The 16,232-nt window shown below is 48.2% G+C and overlaps 1 long non-coding RNA gene across 1 annotated transcript in view; it reads left to right on the top strand.

Moving 5' to 3' along the window:
- The first annotated feature begins 3,966 nt into the window (after positions 1 to 3,966).
- Positions 3,967 to 16,232, top strand: part of LOC131202101 (uncharacterized) — a 34,239-nt gene continuing 21,973 nt past the window's right edge. Inside the window, exon 1 of the long non-coding RNA XR_009156058.1 lies at positions 3,967 to 4,061. This is a non-coding gene — a long non-coding RNA (uncharacterized LOC131202101). The remainder of the gene's footprint in view (positions 4,062 to 16,232) is intronic.

Genomic DNA, 16,232 nt, shown 5'->3' with positions numbered 1-16,232 from the left:
TTGCAAAGCATTGCACAAGCGGAGGAGTAACTCAACAAGGTGAGGCGGAGTAGGTTTGGGAACAACATCCCAATTTGGAGCTGTTGTTGTTGTGGTTGTTGCCAGTGTACATTGACAGCGCGGATCTTGAGTGGGAAAACAAAACAACCCCCAGGAGGCGAAAAGGAATTCGTGCAGTTAACAGTTCAGATCAGGACTGCTGATGACTTGGCCCGGGATTTTCACAGCAGCGGTTTGGCTAGCCAACAAAAAAAACAAACAAACAAAAAATAACGAATTCTCCTTCCAGAACAAAAATAGCTAAATACAGGTAGTCCTCGACTTAAAACCGTTTAGTGACCGTGCAACGGCACAAAAAGATGTTGAGACTCTAGAAAGAGTGCAGAGAAGAGCAACAAAGATGATTCGGGGACTGGAGGCTAAAACATATGAAGAACGGTTGCAGGAACTCGGTATGTCTAGTTTAATGAAAAGAAGGACTAGGGGAGACATGATAGCAGTCTTCCAGTATCTCAGGGGCTGCCACAAAGAAGAGGGAGTCAAGCTATCCTCCAAAGCATCTGAGGGCAGGACAAGAAGCAATGGGTGGAAACTGATCAAGGAGAGAAGCAACTTAGAACTAAGGAGAAATTTCCTGACAGTTAGAACAATTAATCAGTGGAACAACTTGCTTCCAGAAGTTGTGAATGCTCCAACACTGGAAGTTTTTAAGAAGATGTTGGATAAGCATTTGTCTGAAGTGGTGTAGGATTTCCTGCCTAAGCAGGGGGTTTATTTATTTATTTATTTTATTTATTTTATTTGATTTTTATACCGCCCTTCTCCCGAAGGACTCAGGGCGGTGTACAGGCATAATAAAACCAACAATACAATATACAAATTTAAAATACGATTTAAAAAACTTATTTTAAATTAGCCCAATGATTAAAATTTACCATACTAAAAAACCCCGTTTAAAATTAATAAATTTAAACAATAAAATCCCATTTTAAGCCAGCCCCGTGCGGATAAAAAGATGAGTCTTGAGTTCGCGACGAAATGTCCGAAGGTCGGGTATTTGGCGAAACCCGGGGAAGCCTGCCCAGAGTGTGGGAGCCCCACAGAGAAGGCCCTTCCTGGGGCCGCCAGCCGACATTGTTTGGCGGACGGCACCCTGAGAAGTCCCTCTATGGGAGCGACGGGTCGGTGGGAGGCATGTGGTAACAGCAGGCGGTCCCGTAAGTACCCAGGTCCTAAGCCATGGAGCGATTTAAAGGTCATAACCAACACCTTAAAGTGCACCCGAAGGCCACAGGCAGCCAGTGCAGTCTGCGCAGGAGCGGTGTTACATGGGAGCTACGCGTAGCTCCTCTATAACCCGCGCAGCTGCATTCTGGACTAACTGAAGCCTCCGAGCGCACTTCAAGGGGAGCCCCATGTAGAGAGCATTACAGTAATCCAAGCGAGAGGTAACGAGCGCATGAGTGACTGTGCATAAGGCATCCCGATCAAGGAAGGGGCGCAACTGCCGAACCAGGCGAACCTGGTGGAAGGTCCTCCTGGAGACGGCCGTCAAATGGTCTTCAAACGACAGCCGATCATCCAGGAGGACCCCCAAGTTGCGCACCCTATCCTTTGGGGCCAGTAACTCGCCTCCAACAGCCAGCCGCGGCTGCAGCTGACTGAATCGGGGTGCCGGCATCCACAGCCACTCCGTCTTGGAGGGATTAAGCTTGAGCCTGTTTCTCCCCATCCAGACCCGTACAGCTTCCAAACACCGGGACAGCACTTCGACTACCACCGGGTTGGACTAGAAGATCTCCAAGGTCCCTTCCAACTCTGTTTTTCTATTCTATTCTATTCTATTCTATTCTATTCTATTCTATTCTATTCTATTCTATTCTATTCTATTCTATTCTATTCTAACGTTACGACCTCACTGAAAAAAGGATTTGTGACCGTTTTTCACACTTACGACCGTTGTAGCCACCCCCCTGGTCACAGGATTTACATTCGGATGCTTGATAACTGACTCACATTTATGACGGTTGCAATTGTCCCAGGATTATGGGACTGACTTTTTCTGCCTTCTGACAAGCAAAGTCAATGGGGAAACCACTTAACAATCCTGTGACTAATGTAACAACTGCAATTGTTAACAAACGTGGCAAGAAAAGCCGTAAAATGGGGCAAAACTCCCTTAACAAATTTCTCACTAAACAACATAAAACTTTTGGGCACAATTGTAGTTGTAAGCTAAAGACTACCTGTATAAAACTTGTTTTGTGCATATGGGGCTGATTGTCCTATTGCCCGTCTCCAAACCAGTAAAAGCCCCAATGATATCGTGTACAATAGTGGCCAAAATTGTGGAAACTTTTTGGGAAAAGCGTATTTTTGAGGTTTGACGGCTAATAACACCACTTTTTCTTGGAGTTTCAAGATAATCATATTCCACTGTTGGAATGGTTTGGGAATAGCCCAGACTTTAACCCAGTTAAAAATCTATGGAGCTGACTAAAGAAACTGGTTAGTCAGAAGCGACCCAGCAATAAAACCCAGTTAATAGAAGCCATCATTCAAACTTGGTTTCACATTATAACAGCTGCAGAACTAAAAGACTTGGTTCACTCCATGGGAAGACATTGTAAGGCCGTAACTCATGCTAAAGGTTACCCAACTAAGTATTAACTGACAGGGTGATCATTGTTGTGCATCTCATTTTTTCTATGGTAATAATTTTTGTATATCTCGTTTTTTCTACGTATATCACTTTTCTTCTTTATACTGTAACTGCTATTCTAATATCAAATCCTTCATAAAAGTTATTGCATTACATTCTTGATTCTTGACATTCTTGACATTCTTTCCATTGATATATAATTTTATAGTACTACTCCCCCAAAAAAGTGATGGTATTAGCTAGTTTTAGAAAATACATGTTTCCCAAAAGGTTTCCACAATTTTGGCCACTAAGGTATATCATCTGCAGGACGATATCATGACAATATCACGGCATAGGAGTTGTTCCATGTTCCCAGTCCCCACCTCCGTAACTTGCATTTAGGGAAGAGATTCTCCTTAAATGTCCTACCAGCCACCTTTTTCTTCCTACCCTCCCAACCCCAAACAATGGGGTTGGCTCCAAAGGAAGACCTAGAATCAGAGGTGGGTTTCAGCAGGTTCTGACTAGTTCTGGAGAACCGGTAGCGGAAATTTCGAGTAGTTTGGAGAACTGGTAGTAAAAATTCTGCCGGGCCCCGCCTCCATCTATTCTCTGCCTCCTGAGTCCCAGCTGATTGGGAGGAAATGGGGATTTTGCAGTAATCTTCCCCTGGATTGGAGAGGGAATGGAGATTTTACAGTATCCTTTCCCTGCCATGCCCACCAACCGCGCCCACCAAGCCATGCCACATCCATCAAGCCACACCCACAGAACCAGCAGTAAAAAAAATTGAAACCCACCACTGCCTAGAATCTGCACAATTTTTCTTTACAGACTGTAGACCAGTGCTTCTCTAAGACAGGAGTCTCCAACCTTGTCAACTTTACGTCCCAGATATGGAAGTTTGGAGACCATTATGAGGTCAACTCCTCTGGGAGTTGAAGTCCACAGGTCTTAAAGTTGATAAGATTGGAGACCCCTGGTCTAAGAGGTTTGGACTTCAACTCCCAGAATTCCCTGGGCAGCAGCATGCAGAACAAGACAAACGAGGCTTCTGGACTGACTTGGCCATTTGTTAATATTTATTTCGTTCACACTGACTGAAAATTACAGGAGTTGAAGTTCTACACATCTTGAGAAACACTGCGGTAGACCAGGGGTATCCAACCTGGGCAACTTTTAAGATCTGTGGACTTGAACTTCCAGAATTCCCCTCCCAGAATTCCCAGGAATTCTGTGTCATCATAGCTTTGGAATGAAGCATGTGAAGAGGCTGCATTGCTCCCCACCCCGCCCACCTTAGACTCTGAGTCAGGAATCGTGATTCTTCATGCGAAATCGCTATACTCCTATTTTCCTGCTCCTTTGATTCTTGTTTTGGCTCTGAAGTTCTCTGGTCCACGGATGTCATGTTGAGGTAAGCTATGCCCTCCATAAAGTCACTAGTGCTGCTGTCCCACCCTGGTGAGAATCAGAATCAAAATAGAGCTGGAAGGGACCTTGGGGATCTTCTAGTCCAGCCCCCTGCTCAAGCAGGAGACCTTATGCCATTTCAGACAAGTGGCTATCCAGTCTCTTCTTTAAAATCCTCCAGTGATGGAGCACCCACAACTTCTCAAGGCAAGCTGTTCCATTGGTTGATTGTCCTCAGTCTTAGAAAGTTTCTCCTCAATTCCAGTGTCGTGTCCCACTCCTTCTCTAACGGCCGGGTCTGGGAAGTCTGTATCAAGCGTGGCCATGAAGCCTCTGCAGCTTTGCCAAATTCCTGTCAGAGTTCTCAGGGCAGGCAGGAATCCAAGGTGTGACTTCAGCAACCAGATGAGACTTTGCCTGACTCAAGGAATGCCAGAAAGCACATCCTTTATATAGGCCACGGGGTGTGGCTCCATGACTCAGCACTTATCCAGGCCTGCCCCTCCCTTCCTTTTGCTGACGTCACCTCTCCATTCTCCGGAAGCGGGGATCTGTCCACCCTTCGTCTTCCTGCCCAGCTGCCGGCAATTCTAGCTCGTGGCTGGCTTCATGCTCATCATGCTCACATGCTATAGGAGGGAGGTTTGTTTGCTCAGTCTGTCCGGGCATGGTGCCAGGGCTGGGGGCTGGAGGCATGCCAGGCCATTCGTCTTCACTATCAGTCTCTGGTTGAGATAGCAGGAGATGGGAGGGGCCCGGCTGCGGAGAGTGGGGCGGGCGAGGCACAAAATCCAGGTTGCTTCTCTCCTGGATTAGTTTCCATCCAATTGTTTCTTGTCTTGCCTTCTGGTGTTTTGGAAAATAGCTTGACCCCCTCTTCTTTGTGACATCCCTTAAAAGATTGGAATACTACTGTCGTGTCCCCCCTAGTCCTTCTTTCCTCACTTTCCCTTCCTTCAACCAGCCAGTGCTCCCTTGGTTGGCTGAAGGGGGTGGGCTGCCCCTCACCTGCCCCGCTTCCTTGATCTTTCCTCGCTTGGAAACAGCTCTTGCATGCAGTGTAAAAACAGTGGAGGCAAAAACTCCCAGCTCCTATTTCTGCAAGACTGATCCCCCCCCACCCCAAAGTAACAGAGCCGAGAGACATCTAGGGGGAGGGCAAAAAAGGAAATATGGTGACGGTGATGGGTCCCTTTCAGGGGTGAGATGCTCCCAGTTTGGACCGGATCAGTCAATCCAGTAGCGATGGCAGCGGGTGGTTCAGAGAACCAGTAGCAAAAATCCCTGTCCCCCTGCCCATGTCCACCCAATTGCCCAGTCGCCCGCTTGTCCATTTGCCCGCTTGCCGCTTCTTTTAAAAAATGCTTTTAAAAGGTAAAAAAAAGGCTCTGACAATCACAACTGAGCCGCGCTATCCTCAGAGCCTCTTTTTTTAACTTTTAAAAGCATTTTAAAATACGGTACATATCAGAAGTACAAAAAAAAGGCGACCATGTTGAGCTTACGGTTACAAGTAAATGGCTTCTTTCCTGAAATTCAGATGACCCTGTACCTGTAAGTCTGTTAAAACTTAGATTTTTTTCCCCTTCTAGGCATAAAGGCCAGGATGCTAGAAAAGCCTGATGTACGTGTGTTTTATGAGATTGTTATGAAGTGCCTCAGTTATTTATTCTTCCCTTGTATGTTTAAAATTGTTTTTGTAAAACTCTTCGTTGCTTAGAGAGTTATGTGTTTAAGATGGACGGCTGCGTAGAATTCTAAATAAAATAAATAAATACATGTAGTCCTTGCTACGCCCACCGCAATCACACCAGTCTTAACCTACTTAAAAAGAAAGAATATTATTTATATTACACGTCAGATTTCCACACATTATATACAAGGTTCTAATACAACCCTGTGAGATCAGATGACAGGTGTTCGCTATCTCTGTGATAACAATTTCAAAGTATTATGGGAGAGACACTCAGCTAGTTGGTTCTTGAATATAAGATTACGCGTGACATTTTATTAACTGCGCCAGATCTGTTCTTTGCACAGATTTTCTGGGTCAGAATCAAGGTTCGAAGCTAAGAGGCCATTTTAACTCCACTAGAAATTGCTAAACCTTCTTTTATTTATTCAATTTAGATGAATTAACCATTTCCTCTTCTCGGTGACCGTTTCTTCAGCGGCCCTCTTAGCCAATACTACAAATGAAGTCTCAACAGACTTCTGCTGTCCACCCAGTCTCGTATATTTTAGAAATACATTTTCATTGTAAGGATTGTATCACTTCCAAGGCATGGGACCAGAGCAGGAGTGAAATCCAGCAGGTTCTGGAGAACCGGGAGCGGAAATTTTGAGTAGTTTGGAGAACCGGCAAATACCACCTCTGGCTGGCCCCAGAGTGGGGTGGGAATGGAGATTTTGCAGTATCCTTCCCCTGGAGTGGGAAGGGAATGGAGATTTTGCAGTATCCTTCCTCCAGGAGTGGGGTGGGAATGGGGATTTTGCAGTATCCTTCCCCTGGAGTGGGAGGGGGAATGGAGATTTTGCAGTATCCTTCCTCCAGGAGTGGGGTGGGAATGGGGATTTTGCAGTATCCTTCCTCCAGGAGTGGGGTGGGAATGGGGATTTTGCAGTATCCTTCCCCTGGAGTGGGAAGGGAATGGAGATTTTGCAGTATCCTTCCTCCAGGAGTGGGGAGGGAACGGGGATTTTGCAGTAACCTTCCCCTAGAGTGTGGTGGGAATGGAGATTTTGTAGCATCCTTCCCCTGCCACGGCCACCAAGCCACACCCACCAAGCCACGTCCACAAAACCGGTAGTAAAAAAAATTGGATTTTACCACTAGACCAGAGGTGGTATTCAGCTCTGGTAACAATTCAGGTGAACTAGTAGCGGCGACTGCTGTTGGTGGCCCCCCACCCACCTATAGGGCCCAACTACCTGCCCACCTGCCTGGACGTAATGCTTTCCTGTTTAGCCACCTTTTCAAGGCCGGCCGCATGCATAGAAGGCACACGCAAGAGCAAAGACCATGTGCAGACAGCGCAGAAGGCGCGTACACAACGGTGGTAAGCAAATGTGGAACCCACCGCTGCCTGCGACCTAGAGCAGAGCTTCTCTGGGACAATGTCTACGGAGATTTTCAGCCCTCCAGGTCCTCGTTGCCTCAAAGGTGCTTTTTCAAGAGGCAACTGGACTTCCCTTGTTTTTCCTTGAAGATATTTCACGGCTCATCCGAGAAGCTTCTTCAGTTCTCTTCGGGAAGATTTCCAGACAGTCTCAAACTTCATTTGAGGAACTACCGGTGAGAGCAGCCGTGGTGACCTCACTGTGACTCATGGCAGCTTAGCAAGGTGGACGTCTAGTCACGTCTCTTGGGTGCTACCCATTGTTTCAGCCGTCTGGTGAGCAGGAATTTCCCTCCTTCAGGGTTCGGCTCCATGTCGAAGCCCCTTAAGGCTTCTGACAGCCCCTTCCCCCACTCCCCAGTTTGGGCAACACCTGCCCCGCTTCCGCTAAGCGAGCCCTTGTGTGGAACGCTCTCCTTGCAATGTGTCAATTTCCTCACATGTTCAAGTTGTTTGTTTAGGTTTTTTACTCTTCCTTACAAGCTTTGGTAGGGTTTGATTAGTCATCCGGGCAAACTCCTTGCCTTTCTCTTTGGGGATTGAGGGAGGGAGGGAAGGTGGTGGAAGTGGGTTAGAGTTTGCTTAAACAATCCAGGAGAGTGCTGCATCCAGAAGCTGCATCCCTTTGATGCAGGGGTCTCCAACCTTGGCAACTTTAAGCCTGGAGGACTTCAACTCTCAAAGTTCTCCAGCCAGCAACTTTGAGAGTTGAAGTCCTCCAGGCTTAAAGTTGCCAAGGTTGGAGACCCCTGCTTTGATGGATAGAACTCGGAGCCCAGAAATGTGTGTTTTTGGGGGGTTTTTTGAGCTGAAAGCCAGTTACATGCCCTCCTCTTGTGATCCCCAAGCTTTCTTCATCTGAGCTATGTAACTTAGGAGAGGAAAGGAACTGTTGAGCTGCTGCTGCTGCTACCTTAAACGAATGACAGAAAAAAATCTGATCTGCTTTTTTTCAAGAGGCAACTGGACTTCCTTGTTTTTCTTCGAAGATGTTTCACTTCTCACCAGTGGTGAAATCCAAATTTTTTTATACTACCGGTTCTGTGGGTGTGGCTTGGTGGGTGTGGCAGGGGAAGGATAATGAAAAATCCCCATTCCCTCTCCACTCCAGGGGAAGGATATTGCAAAATCTCCATTCCCATCCCACTCCAGGGGAAGGATATTGCAAAATCTCCATTCCCACCCCACTCCAGGGGAAGGATAATGCAAAATCCCCATTCCCTCTCCACTCCAGGGGAAGGATATTGCAAAATCTCCATTCCCACCCCACTCCAGGGGAAGGATACTGTAAAATCCCCATTCCCTCCCCACTCCTGGGGGAAGGATATTGCAAAATCTCCTTTCCCACCCCACTCAGGGGGAAGGATAATGCAAAATCCCCATTCCCCCTCCACTCCAGGGGAAGGCTATTCCAAAATCCCCATTCCCACCCCACTCCAGGGGAAGGATAATGCAAAATCCCCATTCCCACCCCACTCAGGGGTAAGGATATTGCAAAATCTCCATTCCCACCCCACTCAGGGGGAAGGATAATGCAAAATCCCCATTCCCTCTCCACTCCAGGGGAAGGATATTGCAAAATCTCCATTCCCACCCGACTCCAGGGGAAGGATATTGCAAAACCCCCATTCCCTCCCCACTCCTGGGGGAAGGATATTGCAAAATCTCCATTCCCACCCCACTCCTGGGGGAAGGATATTGCAAAATCTCCATTTCCACATCACTCTGGGGCCAGCCCAGGTGGTATTTTCCGGTTCTCCGAACTACTCAAAATTTCCACTACCGGTTCTCTGAGGTGCTCAAAATTTCTGCTACTGGTTCTCCAGAACTTGTCAGAACCTGCTGGATTTCACCCCTACTTCTCACCCAAAAAGCTTCTTCAGCTCTCAGAGAAGTGAATTCTTCCTGTGACCAGAAGAAAGATGCAAGGAAGTCAGTTTGATCTACTGGGGGAGGCACCACGCTAGAAAGTGGGAGATTGTGAGTTCAAGATTGTGAGGGCCGGTTTAGCTCTGCCTGGTAAGGCCTGTTATTAAGAACACAAAGCCTGCAATTACTGCAGGTTCGAGCCCGGCCCAAGGTTGACTCAGCCTTCCATCCTTTATAAGGTAGGTAAAATGAGGACCCAGATTGTTGGGGGGGCAATAAGTTGACTTTGTAAATATATACAAATAGAATGAGACTATTGCCCTATACATTGTAAGCCGCCCTGAGTCTTCGGAGAAGGGCGGGGTATAAATGTAAACAACAAAAAACAAACAAAAACAAGTCTCACCTTAGTATGAAAGCCATTTGGGTGAGTTTGGTCCAGTCACACTCACTCTCAGCCCAACATCACAGGGTTGTTGTTGTTGTTGTTGTAAGGAAAATAGGAAGGAGAGATGTGTTTGTCGCCTTGAGTTATTTGTAAAAATAATAAAATAAATATAAATCAGAGAAAGAAGGAAGGAGGGAGGAAGGAAGGAAGGAAGGAAGGAAGGAACATTTTGACCTGAAGGGAGTGAGAGAGTTGTGACTGGATGGTGGGGAATGGAAGGACCATCCAGTTAGAGCTGAAGGAGCTTCTTGGATGAGAATAGAATAGAATAGAATAGAATAGAATTTTTATTGGCCAAGTGTGATTGGACACACAAGGAATTTGTCTTGGTGCATATGCTCTCAGTGTACATAAAAGAAAAGATACGTTCATCAAGGTACAACATTTACAACACAATTGATGGTCAATATATCAATATAAATCATAAGGATTGTCAGCAACAAGTTATAGTCATACAGTCATAAATGGAAAGAGATTGGTGATGGAAACTATGAGTGCAGATTCAGTAAATAGTTTGACAGTGTTGATGGAATTATTTGTTTAGCAGAGTGATGGCCTTCGGGAAAAAACTGTTCTTGTGTCTAGTTGTACTGGTGTACAGTGCTCTATAGCATCGTTTTGAGGGTAGTGGTTGAAACAGTTTATGTCCAGGATGCGAGGGGTCTGTAAATATTTTCACGGCCCTCTTCTTGATTTGTGCATTCGAGAAGTGAAACGTCTTCAAAGAAAAACAAGGAAGTCCAGTTGCTTCCTGAAAAAACACCATTGGGGCAACCTGGATGACCAAAACTCTCCATAGACACTCTAATCCAGGGGTGTCCAACTCGATTTCATTGAGGGCCACATCAGGGCTGTGTTTGACCTTGGGGGGCTGTGGTGGGCAGTGGCCAGCTCGACGTCACTCATGTCGGGACGCAGGTGGTGGCCCAAGTGCTCTGCCAGTGAAAATGGAGCTTACGAGGGCCACACGCAGCCCTCCCGAGCTCCGGTTTCACTGGCAAAGGCACTGCGGACCGATTCTTTGCTGTTTCCAGGGTGGCCCCATGGGTCAGCTCCCCATGGGCCGGAACCAGCCCCCGGGCCTTGAGTTTGACACTCCTGCTCTAATCGGTATACATTCATCAGTACAATCCAGGGGTGAAAGGTAAAATTTGTTACTACCGGTTCTGTGGCTGTGGCTTGGTGGGGGTGGGTGGGTAATGTGACTGGGTGGTCATGGCCAACTTTTTTTTTTAACTTTTAAAAGCATTTTTTCAACAGCCTCTTCGGCCGAAGAGGTTGTAAAAAAATGCTTTTAAAAGCCTCTGATGATCAGGCAACTCAGCTGGGATCGCCAGAGTAGCCTTTTAAAAGCATTTTTTTCGACCGAAGAGGCTGTAGAAAAAAATGCTTTTAAAGGGTTTTGACGATCCCAGCTGAGCCGCCCGATCATCAGAGGCTTGTTTTTAACTTTTAAAAGCATTTTTTCAGCTGAAGAAAAAATGCTTTTAAAAGTAAAAAAAAAACAACCTCTGATGATCGCGTGGCTCAGCTGGGTATGGGCGGGGGGAGGAGGGCAGGGTTTTTTGCTACTGGTTCTCCAAACCACCCGTCACCATTGCTACCGGATCAGGTGATCCGGTCCGAACCGGGAGCATTTCACCCCTGGTACAATCAGGGGTAACTTTGGTCCATTTCTGCCTTCGCCCAGTTCCATGAATAGAACTGTTCCAGGATCAAAACCAAAACTATCTGATTTTGTGGCAGATTTATTTCTATTTCTTTCTTTCAGCACAAATGCGGAAATTCCAAAGCTGGAATGGGGGTTCTAACCAGTGCTGAGTTGCTCCTGGTTTGCCCCAGTTGGAGCAAGCTGGTAGTGGCGGCTGCAGGAGGCTCTGCCCACCCGCTGTCGTGTCCCACTCCTCCGCTGACGGCCGGGTCAGGGAAATCCGAATCAGGCTTGCCTCTGCAGCTCTGCCCAAAGTCCTAGCAAAGTCCTCAGAGCAGGCAGGAGACCAGTAAGTGACTTCAGCAAGATAAGTTCGACTTTGCCTGACTCAGAGACTGCCAGAAAGCAGATCCTTTATATAGGCCATGGGGTGTGGCTCCATGACTCAGCACTCATTAAGGCCTGCCCCTCCCTTCCTTCTGTTGCCTCCGCCTATCCAATCTTCTGATGCGAGGGTCACTCCAATCAGCTGTTGTTGGAAGTAAACTTTCCTCAGGCTCACATGCTGTGGAGGAGGGGGAGGGGTCTAGCTGCTCCGTTTGCCTGGGCATGGAGCCAGGGCTGGGGCCGGGGGGTGCTCCCTCCTCTGCAGCCTGCTTGGGCATGGAGCCAGGGCTGGGACCGGGAGGTGCCCCCTCCTCTGCAGCTTGTCTCGGCATGGAGCCAGAACTGGGGCCAGGAGGCATACATTCCTCCGTGTTCGGGAGCAGATAAGCAGACCCCGGCTGCGGTGAGAGCGGACAAGACACAACACCCGCCCAGAGCATCATCAAAAACGCTCTGCGCATGCGCAGAAGCACTACACGCTCGCAAAGTGAGTGCAAGCATGCACGCGCACTACCTATAGCAAACCGGTAGCGCCGGGATTTGAAGCCCGCTATTGGTTCCGACCCTTTCCCCTCAAGCTGCCCTTTGCGTTCTGCTCTTCCTCCGCCGTTGCTAAATTGCGTCTGCAGCAAAGCGGAGAGAGCAAGCTTGAAGTGTCTTTTTCCCTATCACAAAACCCAACAACAAAGTGGTGGTGCGGGAAAGGCAGGGAAAAAGTGAAACACTGGCTGGATATGAGTTTTTGCACGTGGGCATGTCCAGAGTTCACCCAGCTCCGGTGTGCAAATGATTGCAGATTGCTTGCAATTGTGGGAATGGGTTTTGAGGGTTTGGGAAGGGGCTGAGCAGGATTGGTTGACCCGGAAGACCTTCCAATGGTCAAAAAGGGGGTTTCCTCCCCCCCTCTAGAACAGGGGTCTGCAAACTTGGCTCTTTTAAGGCTTGTGGACTTCAACTCCCAGAGTTCCTCAGCCAGCTTTGCTTTGCTTTGCTTTGCTTTGCTGGCTGAGGAACTCTGGGAGTTGAAGTCCACAAGTCTTAAAAGAGCCAAGTTTGCAGACCCCTGCCCTAGAAGAATTGTCACCAAAGTTCATTTTCCGCACAGAGATTCTGATTGGTCATTCCCAGCTGGCGGAAAGATGCGTCACCGGAGCCTGGAAACTCCAGTGAGGCGATCTTTACTTTCCTCATTCTCACAGATAAACGGAGGGGCGTGCCAATTTCTATTGTTTTGTCGTTTTGCTTTCTGATTCACAGATATTTTGTGAATGGCCAGGGGCAATTGGAGGTTGTCTTTTGACAATGGGCAACCGCCTCCCCTGAGCAGTGATTTTTGTGCAAGGCCCTCATAATGGTCTCCAAAACTTCCATATCTGGGACGTAAGGGCTGCCTTTCCCTGCTCTGAGCCACATTGGGGAGGTGAAACGTGGGTTGGATCAGGATTGGAAAAAACCAGGCTCAAGTCAGAATATAACTCAACAGAATAGAATAACAGAGTTGCAAGAGATTTCTGAGGTCTTCTAGTCCAGCAGTCACCAACCGGTGGTCCATGGACCATTGGTGGTCCACGAGAAAATTTTGGTGGTCCGCAGAAAAATTATTTGCATTTTTTATATTGCACTAAATCAGGGGTCCTCAAAGTACAGCCCCAGGGCCAGATACGTGCAATGAATGGCTGTGTTGCTGCAGAGAGTCTCCCCCTTTGGGGTCTTTTTGTGTGGGGCAGAGGGGGGCAGAAATTCCGACTTGGGGTCTGCTTCGGCGGCCTGGTGCAGGGCTTTGGGCGAAGGCTGGAGGGAAGTGCCGCTAATGGCGAAGAGCCGGAGGGCCTTGTTCCAGTGGGACTGCATCATGGTCTAGAACTGACTGATCATTTCATCCCACTGAGCCTCCAAGTGCCTGTACCTGGCCTTGCACTTCCTCAGGTCTTCTCTCTGCTTGGAAAGCCTATGCTCGTAGTCCTCAGTGAGGTGCTTCTGCTGAGCCTCCTTCTTGGTCACATCCAATTTGATCTGAGCTGTTTTGCCAACTCTTTCTTGCGGTTGCTGCTTAGCTCCAACAACTGCTTCCTGTTGGGGCCCTAAGGAGCCTGGGTGGGCAGGTGAGGAGCGGCTGGGAGGGGAGGGGTGAGTAGAGGCTGGCAAGGCGCCCCTCCACGTGAGTGACATCGAGTTGGCCACACCCACCCAGTCATATGACCACCTAGCCACGCCCACACAGCCGGTCATTAGGCAGATCATATTAGTGGTCTGCAGGATTTAAAATTATGAATTTAGTGGTCCCTGAGGTCCGAAAGGTTGGGGACCCCTGTTCTGGTCCAACCTACTGCTTAGGCAGGAAAACCTCTACCCATGATGGCGAACCTATAGCTCGCGTGCCAGAGGTGGCACACTGCTGGCACATGTGCCGTCGCTCCAGGACTCTTTCTAGAGTCTCTCAACATCTTTTTTGAACATCGTGGCGTCCAAAACTGGATGCAAGTCTATCTCAACTGTCTCAAGTCTCACCCAAACTATCTAACAGACTTGCAAGGACATCTACAAGGGATTGTAAAACACCGAGGAGGGCAGCCATGACAGATACTGCCCTCCCACACAGAGTTGCAAAACGAATTACAGAATCATAGGGCTGGAAGGGACTTTAGAGCAGGGGTGAAATCTGCACCTGTTTACTACCAGTTCATTGGCTGTGCACGCTGTTGTGTCTCGTCCGATCTCACCTCAGCCGGGGTCTTCTTATCTGCTTCCGAACACGGAGGAATGTTCTAGTATGCCTCTCAGCCCCAGCCCTGGCTCCATGCCCAGACAGGCTGAAGAGGAGGAAATACCTCCAGCCCCCAGCTCTGGCTCCATGCCCAGGCAAACGGAGCAACTAGACCCCTCCCCCTCCTCCACAGCATGTGAGCCTGAGGGAGGTCAATTACCAACAGCTGCCGACTGGAGTGACCCTCGCGTCAGAAGACTTGATAGACGGAGGCAACAGAAGGAAGGGAGGGGCAGGCCTGGATAAGTGCTGAGTCATGGAGCCACACCCCGTGACCTATATAAAGGATCTGCTTTCTGGCATTCCCTGAGTCAGGCAAAGTCTAAACATATCTTGCTGAAGTCACTTTCTGGTCTCCTGCCTGCCCTGAGGACTTTGCTAGGACTTTGGCAGAGCTGCAGAGGCACGCCTGATTCGGATTTCCCTGACCCGGTCGTCAGCGGAGGAGTGGGACACGACACACGCGCAGTGCACACCATGCACCAAATGTGTCGGGGGCACGCAGGGCATGCCAAAAGGAGGCATGGGGTAAGTAGAACAGCGCATGGTGTGTGTGTGTGTGTGTGTGTGATCAGCTGTGGCGCGCAATCTTTCTTTTTTACTTTTAAAAACATTTTTTACAACCTTTTCCTGCCCAAATGGTAGGAGTAGGTTGTAAAAAAATGCTTTTAAAAAGTTATTTTAAAAAAAGGCTCTGACGATCGTGCGGCTCAGCTGTGATCGTCAGAGCCTTTTTTTAAAAACCTTTTAAAAGCATTTTTTACAACCTATTCCTATCATTCGGGCGGGAAAAGTGAGCGAGCCAGAAAGAAGTGGCAAGTGGGCAAGTGGGCGATTGGGTGGGTATGGACCGGGGGGGGGCAGGGATTTTTGCTACTGGTTCTCCGAACCACCCGCCGCCATCGCTACCAGATCGACCAATCCAGTCTGAACTGGGAGCATTTCACCCCTGCTTTGGAGATCTTCTCGTCCAACCAGGCTGTTCAGGCTGTTCACCAAAGCACCTGAGGGTAGAACAAGAAGCAATGGGTGGAAACTGGTCAAAGAAAGAAGCAACTTAGAACTAAGGAGAAATTTCCTGACAGTTAGAACAATTAATAAGTGGAACGACTTGCCTTCAGAAGTTGTGAATGCTCCAACACTGGAAATTTTTAAGAAAATGTTGGATAACCATCTGACTGAGATGGTGTAGGGTTTCCTGCCTGGGCAGGGGGTTGGACTAGAAGGCCTCCAAGGTCCCTACCAACTCTGATGTTATGTTATGTTAACCCCCTTCTCAGGTCTCCTACCACCCAGCCCAGGTAGAGGGTTGTCCAGTCTATTCTTGAAAATCTTCAGCAATGGAGCCCCCACAGCCGCAGGAGAGAAGCCGTTCTATTGATTAATTGCTCTCGCCGTCAGAGAATTTCTCCATGTTGGATTTCTCTCTAATGATCTTCCACCCATTACAGGTAGTCCTCAACTTACAACAGCTCATTTAGTGACCGTTCGAAATTACAACAGCACTGGAAAAAAGTGATTTATGACCATTTCCCCCACTGAAGCATCTCCATAGTCAAGTGATCTACATCTGGATGCCTGACAGCTGACTCGCATTTATGATGGTTGCAACGTCCCCGAGTTGCCTGATCTCCTTTTGCGACCTTCCGGCAAGCCAAGTCAAAGGGGGGAAGCCAGATTCACTTAACGACCGGGTTACTAACTTATCGACGGCAGTGATTCACTTAACAAACGTGGTTAGAAAAGTCGCAAAATGGGATGAAACTCGCTTAATAAATTTCTCACTTAACAACACAAAGTTTGGGCTTGGTTGTAATTTGAGGACTACCTGTATACCAGGGGAGTGTTGTGTCTCGTCCGATCTCTTCAGCCGGGGTCTTCTTATCTGCTTCCGAACACGGAGGAATGTCCTAGTATGCCTCCCGGCCCCAGCCCTG

Source organism: Ahaetulla prasina, chromosome 7 (assembly GCF_028640845.1).
Source record: "Ahaetulla prasina isolate Xishuangbanna chromosome 7, ASM2864084v1, whole genome shotgun sequence".
NCBI classification, from domain to species: domain Eukaryota; kingdom Metazoa; phylum Chordata; class Lepidosauria; order Squamata; family Colubridae; genus Ahaetulla; species Ahaetulla prasina.
Note: the sequence above shows the minus strand (reverse complement) of the source record. Positions and strands in the feature narration are given on the sequence as shown.